The following is a 15,472-nucleotide window of genomic DNA, read 5'->3' as shown; positions in this document are numbered from 1 at the left end:
TCTTTTTACAGAACCATAAACAAAATCATGAAACTAGTCTCTAAAAGGTCTTGATGACAGCTCTGGTAAATTTAAGCAATCTGGCTACAAAGATGAATGGTATTTTCCTGTTGCACATTCTCTCTCTCTCTCTTAAGCTATTTAAATCTAATTAACCTAGTGTCAAACTCTCTGATTTCCCTTCAATGTTCTAACACACGGCCCTAAACAATGTTGGGGTTTTATACCAACTTCTCTTAAAGTATTTGTTTCTAACATTTATCCTTTTATTTGCAAGTATACCAAAATAGATTATTACCTCAGGATTGTATGGCTATGACACTGAAGCAGATGGTACCCACACAAGAAAAACAGTTTTTCAACTAATACAGAAAGCATGTGTATACAATGACTCTCTTGCCTTGGCTCAACTTGGATATTAGCAATTCTCATTTTTGCCAGTCTTTAATTTCCTTCCACTGTGTGAAATTTCACATCAGTGAAGCCAGTAGAAATTTGGCTGTTCAGTAGGGAAAAATTCTCACTCACCATTAGCTACAAAATACTAACTTTGGAGAGTTGTATAGGAATTCCCAGAATGGCTACCTATCTTACCCTGCAGTACTGACAATGGACCAACTTCTCTGCCATTTGTATCCAAGGAATTGGAAGAGTTGCACTGGATGTACCCTGCTTCAGCATTTAGAGCACTGATGTTAGATAGGTTTTATATCTGTTACCCTTTTAGGATAAAGAGAATTTTATTCCCATGTCCAGGTTAGTTTTATTTTAAGCTTTGAAAGGAGAAAAAGATTCTAAGAAAACTACAAAGGTGAAAAAAAGAGTTTTCCAATTGTCCAATTTTGCTAAGCAAAATCTTGAAGTTGCTTGGCCTTTTGGCCAAGTGCTGAGAAACCCATAATTAACTGGCCTGAAAATCTTTCTTGAACAAAACAAGTCCAAAACAACAGCAACCCCCCTTCAAATTACTGCATACCTGCAGTACTTTTGAAGAAATCAGTAATTCTTTCCTTAATTCCTCAATAAGTAAAAAAGAAAAACAAACTACCCACCAACCGCCCCCCCCCCCCCCCCCCCCCCCAAGTATTAGATGTTGCTAACAAAAAAGCCTGCTGTAACAAAGATATATTTTGGTGTGGTCCATATAGCTGCAAATTGTTGACACAAGACAGCATTTTAGTGAATAATTTTTGGGCCACCTCCTGTTCTCTGAACAAAGAACAATAAATTCAAAAGACTTTTGAGCAATAGCTTATTGGGAGGGATAAGTTGTACAGGAATGCTTAAGCAGCATGTAACTATGAATGCAGCTGATGTTTCAAACATACTTCCTTTTGAAGGTAACTGAAAGGCTTGCCCTATTTTCCAGTTCACATAAAGTTTATATAATCATCAACTTGTTACTTTAGCAAGGGAATCTGTGCTGTAAATTCCTGGAATAGCTATGAGCAGCCTTGTGCACTGTCCACATTCTGTGCAAGTGGGATGACAGTCAAATATAGGCATGTCAGCTGATCCACAGAATTAAAAATAAATAATTCAAATATTGTAGTTGCAAGAAGCACTTTATGCTATGAGTCACCACCTTTGGTATGCATTCTTTTCCCAGCATTTGTTTTCCAACAAACTTTTAATTTTCAAGCCACTGGTATAAATTGGAATGACATTTGAATGTATTGTTTCAAAATTTATTGCTTTAAGATGTCCATTATGCTATTGTTTTTATGAGGCTTCTATTAATTATCTAATTGATTTTGTTTATGTATTTGTCTCAAGAGGTTTTGGCTCTGCTTCTGTAATTTGTGTACTGACATCTGAATTCTAGGGAGTGTGATACGTCACGGCATATTTTTGGCACGGATACTTGAATGTTTTCTCATCTGAGGGTGTCACTACCTATCTACAACGTTACCTGTTTACATGGTATAGGTACGTATCATAAGTGCTGGTATCTAATAATTTTGGCAGGGATTTTACTGGTCAGATAATGGCAGCAGGACAAGTTTCTCCTGTGAAGGTAAAGTTGCTACAACTGATATTTAGAGAGTAAAATTTTGTACTGGAAAGCTGGACTACTAGTGTAACAAGGCAGTTCAGCTCTCTCACATGACCTTTCTAAGAGATAACTAATAGTGTTTGATTCCTTGTGATTTTATTTGGGTTTGCTGGACTGTACTGGCTTTAGACATTTGAGCCATCCTGTAAAAGTTGATTTGGCTGTATTTGAGAACTTCTGAATGCAGAATTTTCTTCATCAGAACCTTTTAAGACTCCCCCAAGGGGTCAGGATTGGATTGTTCACAGGATGGTCCCCCAAAGGATGTTGTATTAGATCTGCTTCTGCTTGGCAGGACACCAGCATCAAGGACTTCTGTCTTCTCACCTGCCTTAATGCAGTGCAGCCAAGGGCAATTGAACTTTGTGGGTGAATGTATTATGTATGTTTTAGTTCTGCCTTGGGTTTTTAATTTATTTTTGGCAAATGCTTGATTGATTGCAATTATTTTAAGTGTAAAAAAGACACTAAATCACATCATACCTCAGAAGGACACTCACTATTTTTTAAGGATCTTAAAACAGTCTATTTTTTCATTCTGAGACTGAACTCTGCCTTCTGATACCCATATCAACATACCCGTCAGAATTAATATCTGAGAAGAGCCATAGTAAAGGAAAATATTTGTATAGCTGGACAAATAGGGTTAGCATCCTTTGTTACCAAAGTTTGAGTTAAGGTCTATGTCCTGTGGAACTGAAAAAAATGGTTCTAGTCATGTTTTGTTTAACTTAATTTTTTAAAACTTATTTCTATCTTATTTTCTACATATGGCACCTTTTGTACAGATGACCACCTGCTCTTATAGCCTAAACCAGCTGTTTAACTATGTTGCATTGCTGAGATATTTTTTTTTTGCTTCCCTGAAGTACTTACAGTTTTTAGCCTTTGGCGCTCTTTAAAGTTCAAGTGCTTTTGAAGATAAGGCATATTGCAGACACAGCATGTGATGGAATAAGTGAACATAGAATGCACTTTACTATCTGTTTGATCTCCCTAGATGCTGATAATTGGTGGTGGCATTGCTGGGCTGGCTGCAGCAGGAGCTGCCAAAGCAATAGGAGTTACTGTCAGGGGATTTGATACCAGCAAGAGTAAGAAAATATGGCTTAGAATCTAGAACACTGCTTAACACTTTATAAAATATTCTGGTCAAAGTTCTGCTCTGCTTTGGACTGAAGGATGTCCTTCAAAAACATCTGCCATGTTTCTGTGTCACAGGAAAAAGAGTCAACTTGCAGAATTTTTACCTAATTTATTGCTAATTAACACAAACTTCAAATTATTGATTTAAGTATTCAGAAAAAGAGAACATAATTTAAAAAAAAACCACTTAAATATGATTTTTCCCTACTTCCTAGGCCCAACTTAAGCCAAACATCATCTTTCTCCCTGCTTCCTAGTCTCAGCTTTCCTTGTTTTCCTTGTATGTTACACTCAGTCCATCCCAATTCCTTCGAGTGTGGGGTTGTGTGCAACGGTTTCTGATCCACCCCTCATGGCTGCCCCTATCCCAGCGTGGGTCATCCCTGGGCTGCTGTCCCTCAGTTATGGCATTCCCTTTGATATGAAATGCCAGCTTCCAAGAATGTCTCACTAGGTGCCTGTCTCCTCTGCATTCCATGTCTCTCTATGTATCTCTTCACATCTCTTACCCTTGCAGCTAGTGCTCACACATGTGTGAGCAGGGGTGCTATGTGCTGCTCTGGCAGCTTTTGGTGTGTGAGAGGGTGTTTACGTGGGTTTCAGAGCTAGATGCAACCAGATGGCATGGGGCGGCTCATGGCTGCCTTCTGTTCAGGTCATCTTTGCAGCCCTTGCCACCTAAACTTGCAATTTATGCCCACTATAGTGCTCACACATGAACTGATTAGGCACTCACGCATGTACTAATTGGGTGTTCATGGGTAAATTAATTGTGTGTTCACGTGTTAACACTGCAATTTGTCCAGGATGCTGGTGGTGGTCTTTGCCACAAGGGCACATTGCTGGTTCATGGTCAATGTGGTGTGCACAAAGACGTCAGGTCTTTTTCTACAAAGCTGCTTTCCAGTCATTGCTCCTAGGCCTGTACTGGTACCTGCTGTTCCCCAGCTGCAGCTAAGGAAATACTGGTAAGCAGATTTCTACCTAGCATTCTGCTATACATCTTGTATTCCTGTCAGTCAAATTGCTTCATGTTCAAACTTTCAAAAACTGGAAAACAAATCATAATAATTTTGGATAGAAAACCCTGTTATGTCATTCAGTCCATTTCTCTGCCAATGTAATCCATTAACTACAGTCCCTTTTTATTTGACTAATCAAGTTTGTGTCCCAAGCAACTGAACTTTTCTGGTTCCTCTCACATCCTTTGGGAATCTCTTTACTTGTAGTCAGGAAATGCCTTTTTTTTTCCTTTTTATTCAGACAGTTATGTAGATGTGATTGGGCTCCAATTCTATATTGAAGTCTAGGGACTGTTCACCTGGAGCCCATCACAATAAAATGGGAATCTGCACAAGAACAGCTGTTCCTCTGCATGTACGAGACAGAGTTAGAACCTTGGTGTTGTAGCAGTGACAAGTAGTACTGCAATCCTAAACATACTTTGTTAATGAATATAATACAATTATGGAATAACTACTGCAGTACCTACAGCAAAAAATGAAAGTGCTACAAAAATCCTTTAGTAATCCATATAGATTATAATGTACTTTAATGCACAACAAAGAAAATATGCCATTTAATTGCTGCAGAACTTATTGTAAGTGGTTTATCCAAGGGAACAGCAACTCTCATTACTTAAGAAAGCAGGTGGGTTTTTCCAATGAAGTTATTAAATTGTATGCTTAGACATGTGTTAGGGACAGTATCTTTGAGCAGTGGCGACTTAGCAAAAGCAGCATTATTTTAGTTTGGACAAACTAACTTCAGTTTTTCTTTAGTAAAATAACCACCCAGGTAAGTATTTTCACATGTATGAAACTAATTTTAGTAATCAGTTTATTTTTGAAATTTTTGTTCGAAATAAAAAGTTTAGAAGCTGCTGAGGTAAAGCTGACGAATAAGTTGGCACAGCCTGATTTACCTAGTGCTTATGAAAATCTGACTCTTGTCCCTTTTTTTAACAGATCTAGTTATGATGAGAGAGTCTGTTAACTACTATTGTCTTGCCTCTGTTAACAATGCAATGATTGTTTTTATAAAAACAGAAAAAATACTGTTGTGGTTTAACCCCAGCCAATAACTAAGCACCACGCAGCCACTCACTTCCCCCCCACCCAGTGGGATGGGGGAGAAAATCAGGAAAAGAAATAAAACTCGTGGGTTGAGATAAGAATGGTTTAATAGAACAGAAAAGAAGAAACTAATAATGATAATGATAACACTAATAAAATGACAACAGTAATAAAAAAAGGATTGGAATGTACAAATGATGCACAGCGCAATTGCTTACCACCTGCCGACCGACACCCAGCTAGTCCCGGAGCGGTGATCCCCCCAGCCCCACTCCCCCCAGTTTATATACCAGATGTGACGTCACATGGTATGGAATACCCCGTTGGCCAGTTTGGGTCAGGTGTCCTGGCTTGTGCTCCTCCAGCCTTCTTGCTGGCTGGGCATGAGAAACTGAAAAATCCTTGACTTTAGACTAAACACTACTTAGCAACAACTGAAAACATCAGTGTTATCAACATTCTTCTCATACCTAGCTCAAAAACATAGCACTATACCAGCTACTAGGAAGACAATTAACTCTATCCCAGCTAAAGCCAGGACAAATATAATGATGTATCTGTTGTCTCCATATCTGTGCTTTGGCCTCCAGCACTGGAACAGCTTAAATTCCTTGGCACAGAACCTCTAGAAGAACTGCTGAAACAGGAAAGGATGTTGGTGGCTGTGCAAAAGAAATGTCCCAAGAATATATTGAAGCAAACCTAGTGGTATTTGCCAAACAGTGTAAAGAAGTGATACTGATATTAGTACAGCTCTCATTCCAGGTAAGACACTGCTTATAACTACTGGAGAGCCTAAACACATGTCCCTATTAGTATAACATGCTTAGTGAAATATACACGTATCTAGATACGTACTAAAAACTATTAGTGAGTAAAGGCTTCAGGGTTAGGTTTTATTTCATTTTTATTCAATGGTTTAGAGTATTTCCTTCTCTCTTCTAATGATTACCTAGTAATTTTCAATTCAGACTCAATGCGATTAATATTTTATACTTACTTCTGAAAGCACCTATGTGTATTACATATTTCCCCATTCACCCTCTTTACTTCTAGTAAGAATTAATAAACTTGTTTGGTTTGCTTTCTTAAACATGGATTTGGGGAAGAAAGCTCCAATTCTAATCACTAAGAGTATGATGGATTCAATGAAAGAATGATCAGTGATTGTGGAGCTGAGGCTGGAGGTAAAGTGGAAATGACTCATCCTGCAGAACCTTACATTTTTAAGGTGTGTAGATTATACAACAGCATTTACAAATAACTGATGTGCAGAGAAAATACAAATAATATCTGTTATTACTCTAACAAATGAAAAAGTAATAGATGTTATAGTAATAAAGGCTGTCTTTCCTTGAAGCCACTGCAAGTCTGTCAGGGAATTCTTACCAATGTGTTATGGGGTAATAAAGCAGAGTCTTTCATAAGTAATGAAACCACAAATTGGAATATTATCCAGACACCATTCTGTCTTTGAATGTTTTATGCGTTGTGACTTTTATAAGCATAGTAACATCATTTTTTAACAATGATATCTATAAATGCTCTTAAATTCATCCCTAGAGCTTAATTAACAAGAATTGAGTGTGCAATTCCAAATATAGAAAAAGAAAAATAAATTTAGAGATTTGTTTAATTTCAATATTAAGTGTTCTGTGTTACTGTTTTACAATATGAATGGTAGATTTTTTAACAGATTACCATTAAGAGGATTACCATTTTTAGATGAAGACTAAGTTCAGGTTTGAGCTGGAAAAGTCATGCACTGTGTAATGGTAAGATCATATAAAGGTGCAATTCTTTTGTCTGCCACCAGAGCATAGGCTACAGTATTGTCTAAACAGTTCAAGTTTTACCAGGGTTTTTTTTTTGTTGTGAGTTTGGGTGGTTTGCTTTGGGCATTTTTTTGGGTTTGGTGTTTTGGTTTTTTTTGGTTTTTTGGGGTTTTTTTTGGAACAGTGCAGGTCTAAGTGGTGATATGCCTAAGAAGATGGGAGACCATTTTCAAAATGTGTAAAGATGTAATCAGTCTTAAACTTTTTCTTTCCTTATCTCTTCAGGGATCACACTTCCAACTTATTTCTTTAGTTACAAGGATATTATTCTTTTTGAATGGAAGTCTATTTTTGTGTAATGATCTGGTTCTGGCAGTTAAATCTCAATGAAAGACGTAAAACTGATGATATCAAGTGTTTGTAAACTTGCTGGCCTACACTGATGTTCTTCTGGGAGGGCCTACCTTTGTCTCTTGATTTTTGCATCTCCAGTTATGTGCTAAATTGGTTGTCCAAGTTATTTTAAATTTGTAATGTTGGAGCCTGATTAAAGACAGAGTTGGGAATTATGTAAACTTCACTATGTTTAGCAGAGCTGAGAAGAAATTTGCTACCATCACCTTCTCTTAATGGGAAAAGTCCAGTTATGCCTTTTTCACTGGGGGGAAGAAATATTTTTGTTGATTTTCTGTTGAAAACTTGAATTGAAATACTTAGATTTTATGTAGGTCTTGCAAATTTTAATATTCCCCTTATTGAACCGTTTCCAAGTATTTTGTTCTGGGTCAGGTTGTATGTGCCTGAGCTGATCTAGTATCACGTATAATGAACAGTGGATATTGGTTGCCTCTCCTCCCCACGTGTGCTACCTAGACGGAATGTCCCATCTTGCACTATGTTTGTGTTGGTGTAGCAGTGGGCTTTAGGCACACAGAAGGCCTGCATATGTGTTGTGGGGCTCAAAGGTTTGTTCAAGGTATTAATTTAAATACTCAGCTTACACAGTGAAAAACTTACCCAAATTGTGAGAGTCCCATAGTGCGAAAACACTTCAAGTACTGTTGTGCTGAGAAAAATCCTCTATGCACCTGCTATTCTCTACCTTACTCTCTTCAGTGATAACTATAACGCTGCATTTTTCCTCCTCTTTCTAGTACTGTCATTTGTTTTCCTTTGTAAAGACCCATTATTTGAAGCCATTAAAAATGGTGTCATTTTAGTATGTGGGAATTTACCTGAGGAGAAGTGTCTCATCAGTAACCAACTTGGGAAGTGAGCTATAAAGCAATAGCAGAATACTTGCAGCCTTCACTGTCCTCCAGGTAGTAGATACATGAATTGGCCTGTTCTGGAAAGCTAGGTAAAAAGAACAGTCCAGCTAAAAGTATTTCAATTTTACCTTGTATTAACTACCTCTGTAGCTGCCATACTTGACTATCATGTCATGACTTATTCCAGGATGTGTATTGAAGCCAACATGTGTGGCTGCATATGGGATGAACTGGCAACTGCAATGTCCAGATGGCTATCCTGGAATGATGCAATGAAAGAAGGAAACAATGATTTAGAGTACAGTGTTCAAGATCAGAATTCAATATAAGTTGTTTTCAGAGCATGGCATTAGAATTCTTTTGTGTTTTTTGATGTTCTGCATTCATAATAATATGAAGGGATGTTAAAGAAACATGATCTTAACCCAGATGTTCTTGCAAAGAATTTAAGTTTTGAAGGTATCTCTATCTTCTTCCTTAGGATTGACTGGGGTGCAATTAATCTGTGAAACACATTGTGCAATGTGATTCTTATCAGACAATCATGAGGTGTTTTCGAATTTGAAGAAGTCGTTGACTTCTTATTCTCAAAAATAAGCACCATATGGTTTTGTAACCAGTTCCCTGACTGGCCTCCCAGCTCATTTAGTCTCTGGCTTCCTGACAAAATTGCTGACTTTCTTTGGTCATGCATCAGAGTAAGCTATTAGTTTTAAACAGAATCCTTAACTTGTAAAAGAAAGCTTTAGTAACTCATGTCTGCAGTAATATGCAAATTTGATTTGCTAGCATGTATAAAACAGGCATCAGAACTGTGGAGAACATGTGAAAAGTTTCCAATACATGAAAGCTTTGACAAGTATTTATTTTCCTTTCTCATCAGGGTGTGGTGAACACTGGTTACGAGGACTTGCCAAGTAGAATGGCTACTCAAGCCAGTAGCCTTTTTTCCAATAACATCTTGAAATTATTAAAGCTGTTTCTCCCAAGAAAGAATATTTTCACTTTGAACAAAAGGACGATTTAGATTATGGGGCTATTGATCATGTCATTAGAGGAATTTTGGTAATGAAGGTGAATTTCAACACCACTTAAATGTTTTTGATAAAAACATATAAAATGTGTTGTATGAAAGAAGTGATTTTGTTAGTGAGTTTAGTCATTCCAGGGAAACATTATCATTCAATGTCTACATGATAATGCGGTGAAGGGAACTTCTTGCATGTTTCAAGCACTGAAATATGGGGCAAAAAGAGATTTATAAAAATTTTGATACTATAAAATTAGTTTTTAAAGAATGTGTTACTGAGAATCAGCCCATCTCCTGAGCTACTGAACTGTGCTTTAAGCAATATGACTTCAAGTGCCAGATAGTTTATGGACTCAAATCAGTATGTGTTGAACAAAGGTGCTGACAAGTAGGAATAGGTGAGCTGTGTGTGATACTCAGAAGGACTTCAAGTAGTGCAAGTACTTCAAAGGCCAAATGGTTTGATGACACTTACTACGTCTTTGTGCCAAGGTCAGGAGAGGTACAGCATTGTTGCTTATAAAGATACAGTGGTTTTCTATTGAAACAAGCAGGGGTTTAGCCTCACAATATGAAACGTATTTCAACCCTGATATGCCATCATTAGGCTATATCCTGCATAGTCCCTGTTGTAATAGCAGTAGCCCTCATACCTTCCTACATCATTTGGCCCCTTATCCTGGGAGAAGAAAAGGAACTAGATATAGAGTTAAATCAGGAGGCAGCCTTAAGATCTGTGAAAACTGATATTATTTGTATGTTGGCTGCAACTTTCTGTATGCAAGATATTTCTTGAGAGAGACTGATTCTTTTTCAGTTTATTTTGGATGTAGTAAAGAGGGAGGCTTAATTTCTGTAGTCATGGTGAGCTGAAGATTGACGGGAATGCATATTTGCCTGCAGGTAGCATAAACCGAAGTACAGTCATGCTAAAAATTTAAATATTGGCACATGAATTAGTGTTTGGCTAAGAAAGTGTTTGTAAAGAGAAGCATATTCATGTTCAGATTTTAAGGAATGTAGTCTAGGATTTAGGTAGGTTTTTTGTTTAATGTTTGGTTTTTGGACTTTTTTTGGTGTGTTTGAGTTTTTGGTGTGGTGGGTTTTTTTCCCCTCCAATGTCAAGTGTATTACATCTGAAATATATCAGGCCAAATTTGGTGCAGTAACAACACAAAGATGGTTTTTACAACTGACCAAATTCAATGGTCGGTGCTATTTTACAGACCAACGGTTACTGTAATCAGTATAAGGTAAAGGAGCGAATCCCATTCAATTTACTCGTGTGAGTAATCCCACTAATTTCAGAAGGACAAATGCGTAACCATGACAGAACTTTGCCTGAAGGGTCAGTCCATAATATAATGACAGGCAAGATAAAATAGGAATCCATCACAAAGATTTTTTTTTTTCTGCAACAGGAAGGTGTAAAGTGTTATTTCCATAACCAAGATCAGCACCCCTTTCTATTTAAAAAAAAAAAAAAAAGGCACAAGAACAGGAAGAGCCATACTCTTACAATCTAGGAAAATGATAACCACAGCTGGAATTTATATAAAAGCTGCAAGGGAATTAATTTATCTATATTTCTTGTTGCCAGTTTGGCATTTAAATGATAAGCAATGCTAGGAATAATTATGTAAAAATAAAATGAGCTCCTGAAAGGTAGTGTGGATTAACATTGTAAAGCAGCAGGCAGTGGTAGGTCAGGGTTGCTAACATATCATGTTGCTTTCCAATTGAATGAAAGGCTAAAAATTCAACTTTTCAGGATCCTTGGTGAATCATTGTATACCTTTTGTTACCAAGAAACTACTTCTGACATTAATTAGAAGTAGAAATAGAGCCAATATGGTATAGGTTAGGGACTCAACGCAGGACCAATTGAAATTAACATAGACGGTTCTCAAAAGCTTTTGGATCGGGGCCTGTATATACTGCATAATTCCAGATGTCATTATCTCTATTGAAATATATGAAATGGAAAATGAATCATATAGCAAGGTTTTGATTATGTTGAATAATATTTTTCCTCATAAACAAGTTTATTATGCTCTTTGTATTAACTGCCTTTAAAAGTAATGATGGAATGAAAAAAGAATAATGCAAATGATGACAGAAAATGATACATATAGCACACCTTTTCAAGGGTTCATTACCTTCAAAGCTCCTGTTCAAGATAAATGCGTAATAGTAGAAATGTCTGTTAGTTCAAGGAAACCAATTTTTGGTGGTACAGAAAGTTGATTTTAAAGGAAGAAAAAAGAGAAGGAAGTCTGTTTCATTTTGGTGAACCATTCCATAACCAAGCTTTGTACAGCATCTGAAAGACCTTCTTTACTGCCTCCTCCCAGGGTCACTGACTTAAAATGTTTTGTCCAAAGTATCATCCTTGTTTGAAGATCTATTTTCTTTGATTAATGTTGGGCAATTTGTATACAAGTTTTAAAGTTTTTATTAAAAACTTCCTAAAATTATAATCCAACTGAAAATTAAACTCTTGTGATCTCCAAGAGTGAGATTGTGATATCTTTCTTCATTGGGCTTTGTCTTGATTGGAGAAATTCAAACTACATTGATTTGCTCAGAGCTTACTTGAGTATATTTAACAAAACATTGTGCAAGTGATGAAAAAATATGTCTCCAAGTAAAATATCATATTATCTTGGATTAATGAAATGATCTAGTCTTTTCCTAAAGAGGGAAAAACATTTCCTTAAACCACCAACACATATGGTCAAAGAGACTAGTACTGGGAGCAATAATATTTTCTCCCAAGGAAGTATTGTTGAACTCTTTGTGTGGTCTGCATCTTTTAACAATGTTCAGATGCTACACTGTGGTCTGTATTCCTACTAAAGCAGTAAAGGTTGTGAGAAGTCATTGGGGAATTTACAACATATTTAATTTTGGTTTTTTGATGAACTATTTCTCCATATTTGCCCAAGTGGAATATTTTTTATTTAAGAAATTTAGTTTGGCAGTCCCATATACATCTGCTGGATCCTGGGGTCCCCACTTCATCCTCAGGTTGACAAAGATTCAATTATTCCAAAATTAGTTTTCTGGCAAAAACAATGTATTCAAGTTATGCGTGCAAAAGCATGTGCAGGAAATGCCTTCCGCTGCCATGGGTGTCAGTGACACAACTTCAGTTGAAGTAGGGTTTGGGTTCTACGCCTGTTTTTATTTTATGACTAATAAAAAGTGCTTTTTTATTCTTCCGAGTGCATACTTTTTTTTTTATAGATTTGGCAGGTATTTTAGGACTGACGCTTGTTTCTCCTAATCCTTCCTTTAGTCAAATAGTGACCAGATTTGTTCTTGCTTGGAATAGTGGTTGGCACACTAGCCAGGGAGTCACACCTGGCCTCCATTTGCCTCTCATACCAGAAACTGTATTTATTATTGCTAAGCGTACTATCTGCTGCTTTCTTCTCTTGTATGCTTCATTATGACAGATTGGAGTCCAATTTCATTAGGAGGGACCTACAGGAAGTCAAAACAAGGTTAATGACCTACCCAAAGTGAATTACAAATGAGATTAGTATTTATGAGTTCCTGCCTCAAAACTTTTACTCCAGGCACTGAACATTCATGGACAGAAATTTTACTGGCAACCAAAGCATTGTATAATGATCATTGCTTGTAAATATAAGAATGCCAACATAAGCATGAGCTTTATGTTTATACCCACTGTTTCTACAGTACATATACATATTTCTGTGAGCGGTAGGATGACCAAAGAAGAAAATGTTTAACAGAATTAATGGGAATAGTGAGAAGACATGATGAGAAAACTTTGATGTCACCTCAGGTATGTGTGTCTATATCCTTTGCTTTTTCATCTGCATAGGACCAGCTTCTTTCTGCATGGTTGTGTCCAAAAAGGAAGATGTCTCCAAAAAAGGAGGATGGTTCTTCAGTTGTTGAAACAACTAGGTTAAATTTTCCAAAGATCATTGATACACAAGTAGCTAGGTTACCTTGCCTAATTGAGATACTATCAACATCCTTACTGAGTCAACTGTCAATTTCTTGGAGTAGAGCATTTTGCAGAGCAGACTTTTCTTGATGTTTTCAGCTTTAAATTTCCCTTTCAGATGGGAAAAGTATTTAAAAATTGGATTCTGTTCTAAGCAAACCTTAATGCAAGTGGACCTCAGTTTGGCTCTAGAAGCATTTTAATTAAATTTAAATTTTAATAGAACTTTAGAAATAAGAACCTGCTCTTTTAATAAACTGCTTATGTACAGTTTTGTGAAAGTAGTCTAATTGTTTTGGTAGTAGAAGTCAGTTGTCACTATTCAAGACCTTTGTTCTGAAAAAACATTTTCTAGGATAATTGACCAATTTTTTCCATATAGCATATCTATCTGTGATGTTCAGTACATGAGACTGAGTACTCAGGTGTGGAAAACTTCAGATTACAGAAGTATCTGAGTCAGCAAGTTAGTGTTCAGAAGCAAACCTGTAACAAAAATGTTTGCACAGATGCACACAGTGGAGAGGGATAGATTGTTAAGATAAGTTGATTCAAAGGGCTCATTGTAAATAGCCACAATCAAAACATACTTTCATATTTTAGTTTGATCACACTTGCATTGAGACTACCCCTCCACAGACAGGGTTTTCTGCTGGAAACCTGTCTTAGAATCATAGAATGGTTTTGGTTGGAAGGCATCTTTAAAGGTCATCTAGTCCAACCCCCCTGCCATGGGCAGGGACATCTTCAACTAGATCAGGTTGCTCAGAGCCCCATCCAACCTGATCTTGAATGTTTCCAGGGATGGGGCATCTACCACCTCTCTGAGCAACCTGTTCCAGTGTTTCAGCACCCTCATTGTTTTAAAAAAAAAAAAAAAAAAAAAAAAAAAAAAAAAAAAAAAGTCTTCCTTCTATCTAGTCTGAATCTACCCTCTTTTAGTCAAAAGCATTACCCCTTGTCCTATCACTACAGGCCCTGCTAAAAAGTCTGTTCCCAACTTTCTTGTAAGCCCCCTTTAAGTACTGGAAGGCTGCTATAAGGTCTGCCTGGAGCCTTCTCTTCTCCAGGCTGAACAACCCCAACTCTCAGCCTTTTCTCACAGGAGAGGTGTCCGTCCCACTGTTCATTTTTGTGGCCCTCCTCTGGACTCACTCCAACAGGTCCATGTCTTTCCTGTGCAGAGGGCTCCAGAGCTGAATGCCACGTTCCAGGTGGGGTCTTACCAGGTCAGAGTAGAGGGGCAAAATCACCTCCCTTGACCTGCTGGTCATGCTTCTTTTCATGCAGCCCAGGATATGGTTGGCTTTCTGGGCTGCGAGTGCACATTGCTGGCTCATGTCCAGTTTTTCTTCCACCAGTATCCCCAAGTCCTCCTCTGCAGGGCTGCTCTCAATCCCTTCATCCCCCTAGCCTGTATTGATACTGGGGGTTGCCCTGACCTAGGTGCAGGACTTTGTGCTGGGGCATCTGTTCATCAGTTGTTTCAATTAGTGGGTTTGTCATGCTGATTAGGACCTCATAGTAATTTGTCTGTGGGTATAGATGTAGCAGATCTCATAAGCTATCTAGCCAGGTTCTGAGTAGTAATCTGTGGTCAACCAGTGATGTGATAAAGATGGAAAAGAGACACTAGAATCACGATTCAACTTTTTCAGTGATTAAAGACAAGAACCTTCATGCTAGCATTTTTCTAAAATACTCCCCAAAACCATGTATATAGACAAAGTCTGCATTGATAGGAAAGAAAGATGTGTTTAGATTTTTTTTTTTTAGGAACTGGGAAACCTGTGGAATAAATAGTTTACAACAGAAGGGTGGGTTCTATCTAATGGAAGATGAAAGGCTATTGGCACTTACTAAAAAGATTACAGAGTAGTTTTTAAAATGCAAGATCGGGAAAAGCAGATAAATTAGATAATCTAGAATAAAGTTCTGTAAGTCTCAAGGACTTGTCTCTACCTCTACAGAGGTAGAATTTGATAAAATTAGTTTTAAAAAATAGCATAAACGTTCAACACAAAGTCCCTTCTAAGTAGAAAATTAAAAACTAAGCAAACATACCATATATAGTACCATAACCATGCTGGAAATTTAGGAAATAAGATAGATAAGGAAGGCTTGACTTTGAGAG

The 15,472-nt window shown here is 37.3% G+C and overlaps 1 pseudogene; it reads left to right on the top strand.

The window, feature by feature from the left end:
- Positions 1 to 1,300: 1,300 nt before the first annotated feature.
- The window catches only part of LOC115341293, a 178,313-nt pseudogene continuing 164,141 nt past the window's right edge, over positions 1,301 to 15,472 (top strand).

Source organism: Aquila chrysaetos, chromosome 5 (assembly GCF_900496995.4).
Source record: "Aquila chrysaetos chrysaetos chromosome 5, bAquChr1.4, whole genome shotgun sequence".
Classification (NCBI taxonomy): Eukaryota; Metazoa; Chordata; class Aves; order Accipitriformes; family Accipitridae; genus Aquila; species Aquila chrysaetos.
Note: the sequence above shows the minus strand (reverse complement) of the source record. Positions and strands in the feature narration are given on the sequence as shown.